The following is a 12813-nucleotide window of genomic DNA, read 5'->3' as shown; positions in this document are numbered from 1 at the left end:
ATGGGACAGAGAGCACTGGACAGTGACAGGTGGAGTCATTACTGAGAGTTGAGGATCCTGCTAGGACTGATGAGTGACATATTTTTTAAAGTCATATAAAAATGGGAACATCTGTCCATCAGTTTCCCAATTATCGACATTTCCCAAAAGTTCTGCTGATTCCCACCCACTTCTGCAATGGAGACAGCAAACCAAGCCCACGTCTTCGTGCTGCCTCCACACTTCCATCAAGTGCCCCAGGCAAATTTCAGCAAAGATCACTGAGGGGTATGACAGCTTTCTTCTAAACATTGTCAAAATCCCTGAAAAAGTGTACCTGGACATCTCACTCTTCTGAGAAGCATCACTAAGGCATCCTTTCAAAAGAAATTGTTACACCATAGAGGGATTCCTAATTCAACTCAGGCAGAGCTATAGCAGAATTAAGTATTATGATACATTAAACAGACTTGACTTTGGGAAAAAAATGGTTGGCAATATACCAGAAGCACTTAACTCATACAAAAATCAGAATAATGAAGGAAATTGCTGTTCAGTATCTAGGACTTTGCACCTTGTAGGCTAACTGCAGTGGTGCAATTCCATTTGCTTATACAGATGTTAGGTGAGGAATAATAAATTTGCATCAGTTAAGACTTTATGCAATGAACAGGCCAAAAGCTTGGAATTTTTTTTAGATTGTCAAGTGTAATGACAGGATCCTAACACTACAAGTAGATTTTAAAACTGGCCAGAAAACAGGAGCCAACACGTTAATGCAGACTGTTCATGATGGCAGTGGTGGATGGCTGTTGGGAAATTCTTCAAACTTTTTTTGATCAAAACCCAAATGTTTTCACATTCTTATCCAAGCTAAGCACAATAATTAGTAAATTAGCTTTTAAAAAAGCATTTTAACTTTTAGCAACTTCCCTAGAGAAAATCACAGAGCAATAAACATACTTTCCCTATGGATCCCACAGGACAAATCAATTTTGAGTTGACACACAATGTCTGATGTCAAAGGCAATTGCTGTTGTTCACTGCAGAGGAGCAAACCTGGCTGAAACAACGGGACACCTGACAGTAATTTTCAGTGTGCAAGACAAATAGCTGGATATTGTGCAGCTGAATGGCTGGAATGATAGATGGGCACTGTAAAATAACAGCCAGCACACAGCAGCTGAGAGCAGGGAACAGAAGCACCACATTTGGTTTTATAGCACCAATGAAAACACCACCAAGCTGGACTTGTCTGAATGTCCTGAACAGCAAGTGCTAGACTGACCACAGAAATGCTTTAGACTGGCTAAAATGGATCATTTGAACTTCTGGCCAATGGATTGGACACTCTTTATATGTTTAAACTTTATATGAAGGTAATGTTTGCAACTTCCAAGTTCTTTACTTCTCCTCCCACTACACCTGAGTCAAGATTTTAAAGAGTTAAGATTTTAGCCAAGGAACAGAAGCAATTTATATTGATTAGGACATATGTTAGAAAAATAAAGATGAGTTAATAATTATTAGATGCTTAAGGAAGAGCACAGATAATATATCACTTGCTATTATAGGCTTGTCTTAGTTGTGTTTTAGAAGGAAATGAGATAAATGGACCATCATGACGACAAATGAAAACAAATGAAAACCAATGGAATCACGATGGCACCTGGACCCAGTAACTAATTGGAACCAAAGCAGGAGAGATTGAATTGTGCCAAAAGGTCACAAAAGCCTGCCAGCAGTTAAAGGTAGAAAAGTCATTGCGAGGAAGACTTCCCTGACTTCATCCTTCAAGACCAGTGACCCATTTAAAGGAACACCAACCCAATTTGAGTGAAGAATTGCACAGGCATAAAAGGATTCTGGCCTCATTATAATATAAAGCAGGGAATAGGAGGTGCTGGGATTATGCATATGCATAAACATCTTGAGTATGTAAGACTTTTGCAGATAAATAGAGGGCTAGAGCCTTGTAATTTCCAGGCACAACTCTAGGAGGTGACTCCCGTGCTGCCCAACGTCTAAATAAACATACCACTTTTAAACTTCAGTTATTTAGAGGGTCTTTGTCCCTGACAGTTTGATTTTATATGAATCACACCAAAGGCAAACAGATCACACAGGGACTTTAGCCCACATCACAGGAACCATGGCACAGCTTTTTTTTTTTTCCAGGACCCTTGGCACCACATCACCTTCGTGGAAGGACAAGAGAAGGACCACTGAGTATGGTATTGTCATTCAAAGCCCTGCCAATACTTGTCACATTCCTCATCAACACCACAGGTAACCAGAGATGTCCAAAAGAGCAGGCAGCTGTTCAAAAGGCTGCATGAAACAAAGCCACGGTGTGGCTGTCTCAGTCTCCTAATTCCCATCAAGATTATCACAAAAACAAAAGATCAGGTTCAAGGCAACAGTATCCCTTTGGCACCTCCTATCCCAACATCCATTTAGCAAACAAATACTGATGGAACAGGCTCCACTGCCTCCCCTTCTTCCCCCCAGGGAGTGGTCAGGATTTAGTCCCAATCTTCATTCAGTGTGCTCAGTTTAACATATTGCTCTCCTCATCTGTCTGCTTCTTCTTAGAAGCTCTAATTCATGGTTTAGAAAGGTTAAAGCAACCCCAAATGATATGAAATTAATTCATAAAGCTATTTAGGAGTTTGTTTTTTGTTTTGAGTGGCAAGAAATGCAGACCTAGAAACAGGAATTACAGTCACTGATAACCCAACACTTGCCTTTAAGATAAGAAGGCTGAATCCTTGTGTCTGAACTCCCTATTATTGAACTCCAGAGCTATATTAAATGCCTTGTTTGATGTCCCCAGCTCTCGATAAATCACAATATAGCAAGTCACTGCAGCCCTGTTTGTTAGAAGGAAGAGATGCTGACAGCTCAGTGAAGATAAGAAGCAAAATAACATTAAAAACAGATTCATGTAACACAAATATGGAAGGACCCAAGAATAGCTACAGTCCAGGAGTAAACTGATTTCAAAGACATCAAAAGAAGATCTTTAAACATAAGCAGTACTGTCACAAACAACAACAATGTGAAATGAACCTTCTCAGCTCTGACACTGCACATCAACCCCACGCCTTTGAAACGATGTAATATTCACACTCACACAAATTACATGGGGCAGCTAAAGTACAGCATCACAAAGTACCACTGAATAATGAAGAAAGGATGCATGGAAAGAATAAACACTCAGTTTATCTGATCATGATGGTTACACTCAGTTTAGTGCTACCACCAGCTGCTAATTGGTAAACGGATGTCTGAACTGTTTCAAAATGCAGGACAGCATGGAAACATTACCAGAAATTTCATTAGGAAATGCAGTTTCTTTCCCTGCTTCTAGAAGCAAACGGCTTTTCTCAGCCTTTCAGAGATTTTAATAGTAACCTGATCCTCTCAGGACTCAGAAAAAGCCTGCTGTTTCTGAAGAAGGGTTAGCAAATGTCTGTCCTTGTCAGAGACTGGATAGCCCACCAGAAGATTTCAGCCCAGGCTTAGGACACACATTTGAGTTGAAGAAAACACTCCTCACTCAGTTTCAGGCGCATGTCTTGATCTCACTGCGTGGAAAGGAACAGGCAGTGCCATGGAATCGTTCCCCTGACCTATTTCAGACCAGTGTGATTGCACTCAGCAGCACACACTTCCCTCCTTGGATTACAAAGAGAGCCAAAACTGATGAGCTCAGGTTCAGGTATCTGAGAATCATCAAGTAGAACAGAGGAGCTCTGTCCCAAAACCCAGCACGTCATCTCAGGATTATAACCCTGTTTTCTCAGTACACAACAGTGAGTTACCTCAATAGCCACTAAGGAATCAGGAAGATCAAATGTGATAAATACCTTCCTCACAGAAGAGCTGGTATCTTCAGGAGGAGGACAAATTGTAAAGTGAATTTTTCATAATACCCCCTGCTTCCAGGAGGGTTTGCTCACATCCAGCTCCACTCTGCTGCCCTTCACAGAGCCAAAAAACAACAGAATGGTTAAGACGAAGAACCCGAGAGATTTGGAGCATTAGGTGCTCATGTTGAGCCAGGCTGCCATCTGTTTGCCTTCCTAGTCAGCACTCACCATTCCCATGAGGATATCAGAGATCATCTGGATTGAAGGAAATTAGTATCTGTTGTTAATTACCACTGTGGAGGCCTGGTAAGAGTGCTGAGTGCATCTCTGGCAGTACAGAATGTCGGTCAAACACTAGATTTATTGGAGCTCACAAAACCAAAATAGCACTTTGACCAAGCTTTTGAGAGGATTTAAATGAAATTAAAAATCAAAAGAAAAATAAATAAAAAAGGAAAAAAAAAAAAAAAAAAAAAGGTAGAGGAATCCTGAAAGTACTTGCCTGTAGTCCAAAAGGAAAACAAAATCCTGACCAGAGCCAAATCAGAGCAGAAGTGCAGCTTAATCATCATTTGATGTGTAATACTTTTATTAGCATAATTTGGAAAAGAACCATTTCAGTTTGGGGACTGAAATATTTTCTTTTCCTCACAAAAAGATAACAATGCCAGCCATGAAAAAAGCATTTTATCAAAACTGGTTTTTAGACTAACCTGCTCTGGCTGAGAAAATGCTGAGCAGCCCATCACGAATCCTTCCTTTAAACAAAAAAGCCCAAAATCAAAACAAAAAACCCAAACCAAACCCAAAAGACCCAAACAAACAAACAAAAAAACAGCAACAAAAATATTAGTATTTAATTTTGGATGTCTGGTTAGAGTGACAGCTACTTCAGAAGCTACAGATCATCCCTGAGATGGGGAAGAAATCCCAGATAAGGACCACCAACCCCTAGGCCAGAAATATCTGAAGGGTCTCAGGCAGCTGCTGGTCTGCCTGATGATTTCTGGTGGTGACTGGAACAGGTAAAAAGTGGCTGCAAAGAGGCAGCTCCTCTTCCCTATAATTTATTATTCAAGTGTAAAAGTTTAATGTACCTATTTGAACAATTAAAGCCTGCTCTCTAGAGCAAAATTTTCTTTTTGTCTCTGAAGACACACTGCCTCATGAATCACTAAGTGCTACAGCCAGGACCAAACGTGCATTTAATTACAAGTGGCTTGTTGCTCTGTACACACCCAGAAGCAAGAAATAGCTTTATTATTACAATAGGCACAATTAAAGAAAGATAAAATTAGGAACCTCACACAAAACTCACCAGGCTTCTGTGACAAATCTGCTCACAGCTAGAAGCCTACTATGCTTAAGGGTGGCTTTTCTTTAATAAAATTTTTATATGATTGTTGCAGTGCTGCTATAAAAGCCTGTGGCACAAATCATGACTGGAACAAGCAGACCTTCCCTTCAGAAAGAACCGAGTTGACTGTGCTGCAGTTTACTTTGTTTAATGTTTCAGGTGTTTATATCTTTGCAGTTTAACTGATGGTTGTACTGAGCTGCTGCTGCCCAGTTACATTCAACACCAGGAAAGGGGAATTAATTTCACTGTTACCTTCAGTTATTAAGCGTTTGGAGTACTCATGACCCAGAGTCTCTAACTCACTGGGATGAATTTAGATTACTATTCTGTGAAAGATTTGCTTTCTTTGGCTTTATTTATGAGCATACAGCCTGACCTGTGAAAAAGAAGGCAATGCTTGGCTTTGGAAAGAATGACACCACTAAACTTGTCATCTGCTGATATTAACAGCTTATTTTTCACTGCTCTTCTGCTGCTATGCAAACCACAATGGCAACTGCATCTAGCAGTGTTATTTAACTCTGTTTTGCTATTTCATTAAGTTGAACTCATTTGAGAAGGCGTAGGTTCGAAAGACTGCATCTTGCCAAATACTGAGAATTGTATTCCCTGTTCTCAAAAATTACTATTTGTAGCAGAGTCGCTCAAAAAAGTCTTTCCACTGAAAAGTCACATTTTCTCACAGCTAATCTTTTTTTTTAATCATTCAATCAAAACATCCATGCCAACTCCTTAGGACTGAGACAGAAGAAAACTGTGGCAGAGGGAACAGGGAAAACACCAAAATACAGACACAAAAGGACTAAGGAGAATTTTTACTACAGTTTCAAAGCAGTTCCTGCTTGAAAAGAAAGACAGAAGAGCTTTAATGTTCATGCCATTCACACAGCAGGCTGGCTCCAGCTGCCAGGTCTTATTTGTAGCAACACTCCAGAAAAACATATTCAATTGATAGTTCTGTGAAGCCATCCAGAGAAATGTGGAAGTTGGCGAGGGTGGTTCTTCCTTTCTCACATGTTCCCATCAGGAGAAAAGATTCTCAGAGACAAATTAGATGCTAGGCACAACTCTGTAATGACAGCTTTACTGAGGTTACACGATGGGAACTCATGCAAAACAGTGAAATGAAAAGATGAAGGAGAAAATCCAGTTAACTATGAAACACTGCAAAAGCTACAAAAAGTCAGGAGGATAAGCTGACCTGTACTGTTACATATGTACAACTTACACGTTTAAATCCTATTCTGACACTAAGAACTGTAACAATGTCTTAAAAAGTATTTTTTAAAACAAACTGGAGTCTTTTTTCATCATTATCTGACAGCCCAAGGTTCACATTTCTTCGGCAACTATAGTAAAAGCACTCTCCTAAAACATAAATCAGATTCATGTAAAAACCAGCAAGAAAAAGATATGGGGTCGTAAGAAAAATAAAACATCCTGTTTGAAATATTTAGCATCACCCTGCTACTCAAAAGACACAGGTTTGATTTATGCTGGTAAATTAAAAACCGCCAAGGAACATTCCCAGGTGCTGGAGCACCATCAGCTACCATTGTTAAATTGTAATCATGATCCACAGCATCACTTTGGCCATGGCCAGCTGTCAGTGAGCCAAGTAATGTCTCAGGAATCAACACAGTGCAGAGACCAGCCCCTAAGGCAGCCCAGAGTGGTCACTCCATTGGCACAGCCCAGGGAGCTGAGCAAGAACAGGCTGCTCCATGCAAGTCTCAGTGCCAAAGAAGGGCTTTGAGCACATTTGGTTTACAAGCATTGCTTCAACCACTCAGAACTGACTTGGGGAGCAAGATGATGCATTTCAAAATTAATCTAAGGTTTGAGACTACCCTTTAGGAGAGTCATCCAAGTTCACAAAGTTAAACGGCATTCAGTTTATGTGTTGTAATTTGGCAGAAAGTTGCCTAAGCTTTCCAAACAACAGTTCAGAACTCTTCTGCTACTCCAAAGACAGAATTCTTAGTTACATTCTCATCCATTTCAAATAGCACCAGCATTTGTTTATCTTCATTACAACTAAACAACTGCAGCTCTTCCAAGAAGTGTTGATTGCAGAGGTTCTTGGAGTACATCATTCCCACATATACAGAAATAAAACGTTTATATCCTACGACTTGTGTAATATGTAACAATATATCATAAAAGCTCCCTTCTCCATTCCACAGCAATGAGGAATCCACAGCTTTTTGCTGAGGTGTGAAGGAAGACTGCAAAAGAGGAGCGAGTTTAACAGTGCAGGGCTGGCTGCTGAAGCTTGTCTGCTTTCACTTCCTTAATACTTCAATTTCAGGGTTTTCCACTCAAGATCTCAGCTACTCTGACCAGTCCCTGCATGATAAACTCAGGGTTAGGAAAGTAAACAGGCATAAAATAGCACAAAGCATTCTCCTGGACTGTATCCTTTACCAATATTCCTCATGAGAAGTCACCAGCTCCTTAAAGCCAGTGAGTTGTGAACAGCATATCCATGAACTGCGTGTTACAGGAAAACAGCCTGTAATCCCCCTATTAATCCTTGGCAAAAGGGCACACACAGTGTAATTACAGACTGCAGCAGAATAATTTGAAAACTTTATTCCACAGGGCCATAATTAGATCCTGGCTGTAATCCTTTAATTGCCAATATCATCTAATGCATTACAGACATAGCACACAACTACACGAGCAAATGTGCTGAGAAGTTGTGGAAGAGTCACAGCAAAAGCAAGAGCAGAGCCAGGGATGCAGGCTGCTAAACAAAGAATAATTAATAAACAAATATAATAGACAACCTAGAAACACCAGGATTTCTAGTCTTACTCTGCAGATTTGTTGCATCAGTAGTTGGTGTCCAAGAGCACCTGACTAGAAGCACAAGTCAGAACTGTTGAAAAAAATCTGCCATAAATTACATCATTCAACCACCAAGAAAAGGGCAGAAATAGATTTCTAGCAATTCTTTGGAAGGAGTTATGAGGACTTACACTGCAGTAGATGCCGACCCAGTCCAAATGGAGTGAAAGCACAACAGACCACACACACCATCCAGCTGTTAGTTCTGTGCTCCTCTGTGGGAGTTGCCCATCACCTCAGCAACACATCTTCAATTGTTTCTTAACTAATTCTTATTGCAACTAACCCGACTACACCCTGCACCCAACTGCAGATTACCAGCAATAATAGAACTACAAGTGATACAGGTTTACATTAAAAAGTATATTTCTCCTTCATAGCACCCTTTGTAAAAGTGGCTGCAATTCTTGTCATTACCCCACAGGGTGCTGGAAAAAAAGAGTAGCACAGAAAACTGCTGAAAATTTGCTTGAGAGGAACATAGCCTCCCAGTTAAACCACTCTGCTCCTTTACCTCCTGATCGGGATACACGTAACAGGGCACCACTCTAAGTGCATCACAGACTCAAGATATATGGAGGCAATCATTCTCACAAATACCCTCTATTTACTGACTTTTCAAATCCACATCATCTCACTTTGTTTTCTATGCAGAGAAACAACCCTCCTGACTGGCAGCTCTGTCACTTCCTTGCCTGGATTAAACTGAAAGATAAATGGTAAATGAGGGGGAAACTGATCATGATTTTTCATATATTCATTAATAATACAAGATAACATGGTTGTTGGGGAATGTAAAGTCTTTAATTTTAGAATAGTCTAAGCATTGGGTTCCTGGAATCACAAGCAAAGCAGCACCCAACCTCAAACTAAGCCTAAGTAAGAAACAATTACTAATACAACCTTGTTATATTCACCAGCAGAACTCAAAAGGACTTAAAGGCAGACAGCACTAGAAAAGCAGGAGAGGTGACAGGAAGTTTATTTATTTTACAGGTACCTATATGAGCCCCATGCCTCTCCCCAGTATGACAGGCTTTTATTGTAATATATTGGTAAAACTGTAAAATCTCATCTAAACCCCTAAAAGACTTACCAAATTCTCCACCTTCTTCCCAATTTCACCCGATGGAAAGTTGAAAAATAATCCCCATGTCCTGATGTAGAATGACCTCTACTTCAGCAACAGCTGAAGGCAGCAGATGGGTTCTCAGGCTCCTCCAAAACCTTTCACTTGCCCAGCAGGAGAGAGGCACAAACGCCACTTCTACAAGCACTGCTTAGAATGGACAAAACCTCCTTCTGAATGATGTGACAAGTGCTGGCACAGCTGAGGACGCTGCTGAGGGCTCTGTGCTGTGAGATCACACCGTGGTAGCTCTGGGCACATGGGAACAGCTGTGCCAGCTCACCCTTACCTTCCACCAAAGCAAGCTGCAGCTCACAGGGGTTAATCTTCCATAAAAACAGGCAGGACGTGCAGCAGGTTGGCACAGTGAGACCCAAGCTGGGAACACACAAGCAGGACCACACAGGTTGCTCATTTAAACATCAAGGTAAAAACTCTCAGGTTATCTGGAAGCCAAAGCAGCAGAGAAGCATCCTTCAGCATTTTTCTTGGGTGTAGTGCAGGGAAGTGCAGCAGCCCCTCCTTAGCTCCTTCAGCCACACTGCTTCAGTGTGCTCCACCAACAGTGCCCAGAGACCAAAATCAGGATGGTTTGGGGTCTTTTTTCCTCAAACTTTGAGCCTTTAAGAGTTAGATGCAACATCTTTACATTATATTACAGAATTTTATTAGCTGAATGGAAAAAGCACTGCCAAAGGATGAACGAACAAACTTCTTTTAGATGCATACATGCTAGGATGAGATGACTTGTCCTCAAAATGTAATTATGCTACTTTTAAAGGTCTGTCTTGACCATGTCAGACATCTGCACCTAAGGATTTGTCACTTAGAGTACAGAACTGGGTGCTAAGGTATTGTCACAGAGGCAGCCCCTAAGAAAAAGCACACAGAAATGAAGCGACCTGCCTGAAGTGAAGCAGCATGGGCAAGACTGACATGGCAAGTGGTTGTAATAAATGGAAAAGAACAGAGAATAGTATCAATACAGGATCAATAGTGCCAAAGAGAAATCTTATCTTTTTGACTTTGGATCACACCCTGGACATTGACAGAGGAATCATCAGAGGTGACACAGCAAGAAGAGAAGTCACCACAAAAGCAAGACATGAATACATACCCTTTCGATTCCTTCTTCTATCACGTTTGGCTTGCAGAAAAGAAACCTAAGAAGCTCGAAAACTATACAAACACTCCACCACTTTTTCTCTACCTTTTGCAAAAAAACCTCTTGCTAGAGATCAGTGTATGAAAGTGAGTTGAGTAGCTATTTCAGTTTTACCTGAGCTTTCATTTTCTGCAACTATCTGAAGGCACCACGCAGCACTTCTTAATATCATGCAACACGCTTTCAAGTGAGGCTGGAGGCTGCATATCTCTGCTCAGTACCCCAGTGGTTTTTAATAAGGTTTTTGCTTGCTCCATCTCCAACACTGGTTTGACACAACAGCAATTTTTCCAGATGAGAGAGAAGCCAGCAATCATAAAGAATGAATAATTTACAGAAAGAGCAGTACTCCAGTACATATTAAGACTTCACTAATTGTAGTTAATTGAAAGCACCACACTGAACATATGCACAGTGCTCTTTAGGTTCATAAAAGCTTCAAGTGTTTTAAATACTATTGAAAAAATAAGGGAAAGGCTCAGAAGATTGATAGCAGGAAACAATACCTTCCAGTTCTAGAGCACTGGCTCAAATCAAACCAAAGTTAGTCAAAGGTAGAACACATCATCTGCTAACTGGCTGACGGGGGGGCAGGTAATCTGTTTTTCTAATGGGCACACAATATCATAAGTCTTCAACAAAGCCAAAAGCCCCAAGTACAGCTGTGCAGATCAGGCTGAACTTCTGGCTGCAGTTTAGCTTACCTGTGCTCTGCCTCCATGCAGGCTGTCCACCTAAGCCATGCTGATCCAGATCTTTGAAGAGCTTTTAAAAAACAGACGTTCAAGGCATTCTACAAACCAATTAAAAACCCAAACAAACCAACCAGACCACCCAACTTCACAAGACTCATTTAGAAAGCAGCAGCAAAGCTCAAGACTAATTTAGGTCCGGGTTCTTTGTTCCATTCATAAACTTGCAGTGTCCCCAAGCATGGTGAAGCACTCTAACAGATCATTGTGCTCAGGAAAACAGGGGTGGATGAAGTTGCCTGCAAGGTTAACACTTCAAATCATCCCACAGACGTGTCCTGTGATCACCAGGGACAAAGCAGGATCAGAACCCAATCAGCAAACCTTTACCCTCACCAAGCTCCAGAAATGTATTATGTTTAGAGAGAGCACTCCTTAGGAAATGGTGTGTGCCTGGAAGTGGACTAGGTACCTGCTGGCCCCACCTGTTTACAAATTTTGGGTTCAATTCCTTCCTCTGTCCAAAAGAATTCAAAGCCAAACCTGGTGCTCCTTCTTAGGTTAGCACCCAAAATACAAGGTGAGGAGATCTTTTTCAGTGTCACTGTGGGTATTCATTAACTATATGCAACAAATCCATACAAGTTACACAAAAGGCAAGCTTACTTGCCCTGAGGCTCAAATTATCCCAACAGCAGAAAGACAGAAGGGGCTAGTAACTCACATTTGCATTGGTCCCCTGACTAATCTCACCTTGGATTTTTTTCAGCCCAATGACTCTTTTAGACTCACAGGGTCTGTAGTGTGGCAGGTAGATCAGCCTTCCAAAAATTTGAAGAACAAGGAAATTCAGCTTCAGATCTGTATTTTTTCATGAAGAGCAAACATGAACACATTTGCTGGTTGGTTTCCAATCCAAGTCTTGCTCACTTTCTTAAAGCTTTTTTTTTTCCCCCCCCAAAAAAATGGGTGCCCACACTTTGTGTCAGAAGTCATTATCAAAAAGTTACCCACCTCCTGCAAATTTCAAGATGCCTTAATGCCTGGCTAAAGCTGTTTGCAAGGCATGTGTAACTTCTCATGCTGCTTGCCCAGCATTCCCTATTTTGTAGCACCATGTGAGTGTGCTGGGGCCTCAGCAACCACTTTTCAGTGCCCCAAATGTGTACTTCTTTCCTCTGAAGGTTGACTTCAGCCACGCTGTGCTCACAGCCCTGGATTTTGCTGCACAGGCCAAAATCTTAAGTAGGCAGCAGTGCATTGATAAACTTGAAATGTAGATTTAAACCCAGACAAGCTGATGTGACACTAGAACAAGCTGAAACAGTACAAACTGTAATAGAATATCCATTTCTTTCTTAGTGAGAGGATTGAGCATATTATGCTTCAATGTTTTTCCCCTGAGTGCTGAGCTTTAAGTTCAAAAGCACTCAGAAGCAGGCTTGAGTCCTGCAATCCCATTTTGTTTAATATCAAATTTATACTGAAGAAATAATTGGTCTCAATCCCTCCAAGCAACTAAAATCAAATTGATTTGTCTTACACAATTCTTATTGGGCTACAAACTGTTTAAAACCTCTCCTGACAGAGACAGGACAAGTATCAGCCAGGACAGGGCAAGCAGGATTTCCTACTCTGTTGGATTTAAAGCACAGAAAAACAAAAGCTCTGGATGTATGTCCAGAATACATATCCATAACAGAATAATTAAGCCCTAGAACAGCTTGCCCAGGTGTTCAGGAACCTCCATTCACAGGAAC

General features: G+C 41.0%; 1 long non-coding RNA gene across 1 annotated transcript in view; it reads right to left on the bottom strand.

The window, feature by feature from the left end:
* LOC136358485 (uncharacterized) overlaps positions 1-12813 on the bottom strand; it is a 1172843-nt gene that overhangs the window by 818333 nt on the left and 341697 nt on the right. The gene's annotated exons all lie outside the window — the stretch shown is intronic.

Source organism: Sylvia atricapilla, chromosome 1 (genome assembly GCF_009819655.1).
Source record: "Sylvia atricapilla isolate bSylAtr1 chromosome 1, bSylAtr1.pri, whole genome shotgun sequence".
NCBI classification, from domain to species: domain Eukaryota; kingdom Metazoa; phylum Chordata; class Aves; order Passeriformes; family Sylviidae; genus Sylvia; species Sylvia atricapilla.
Note: the sequence above shows the minus strand (reverse complement) of the source record. Positions and strands in the feature narration are given on the sequence as shown.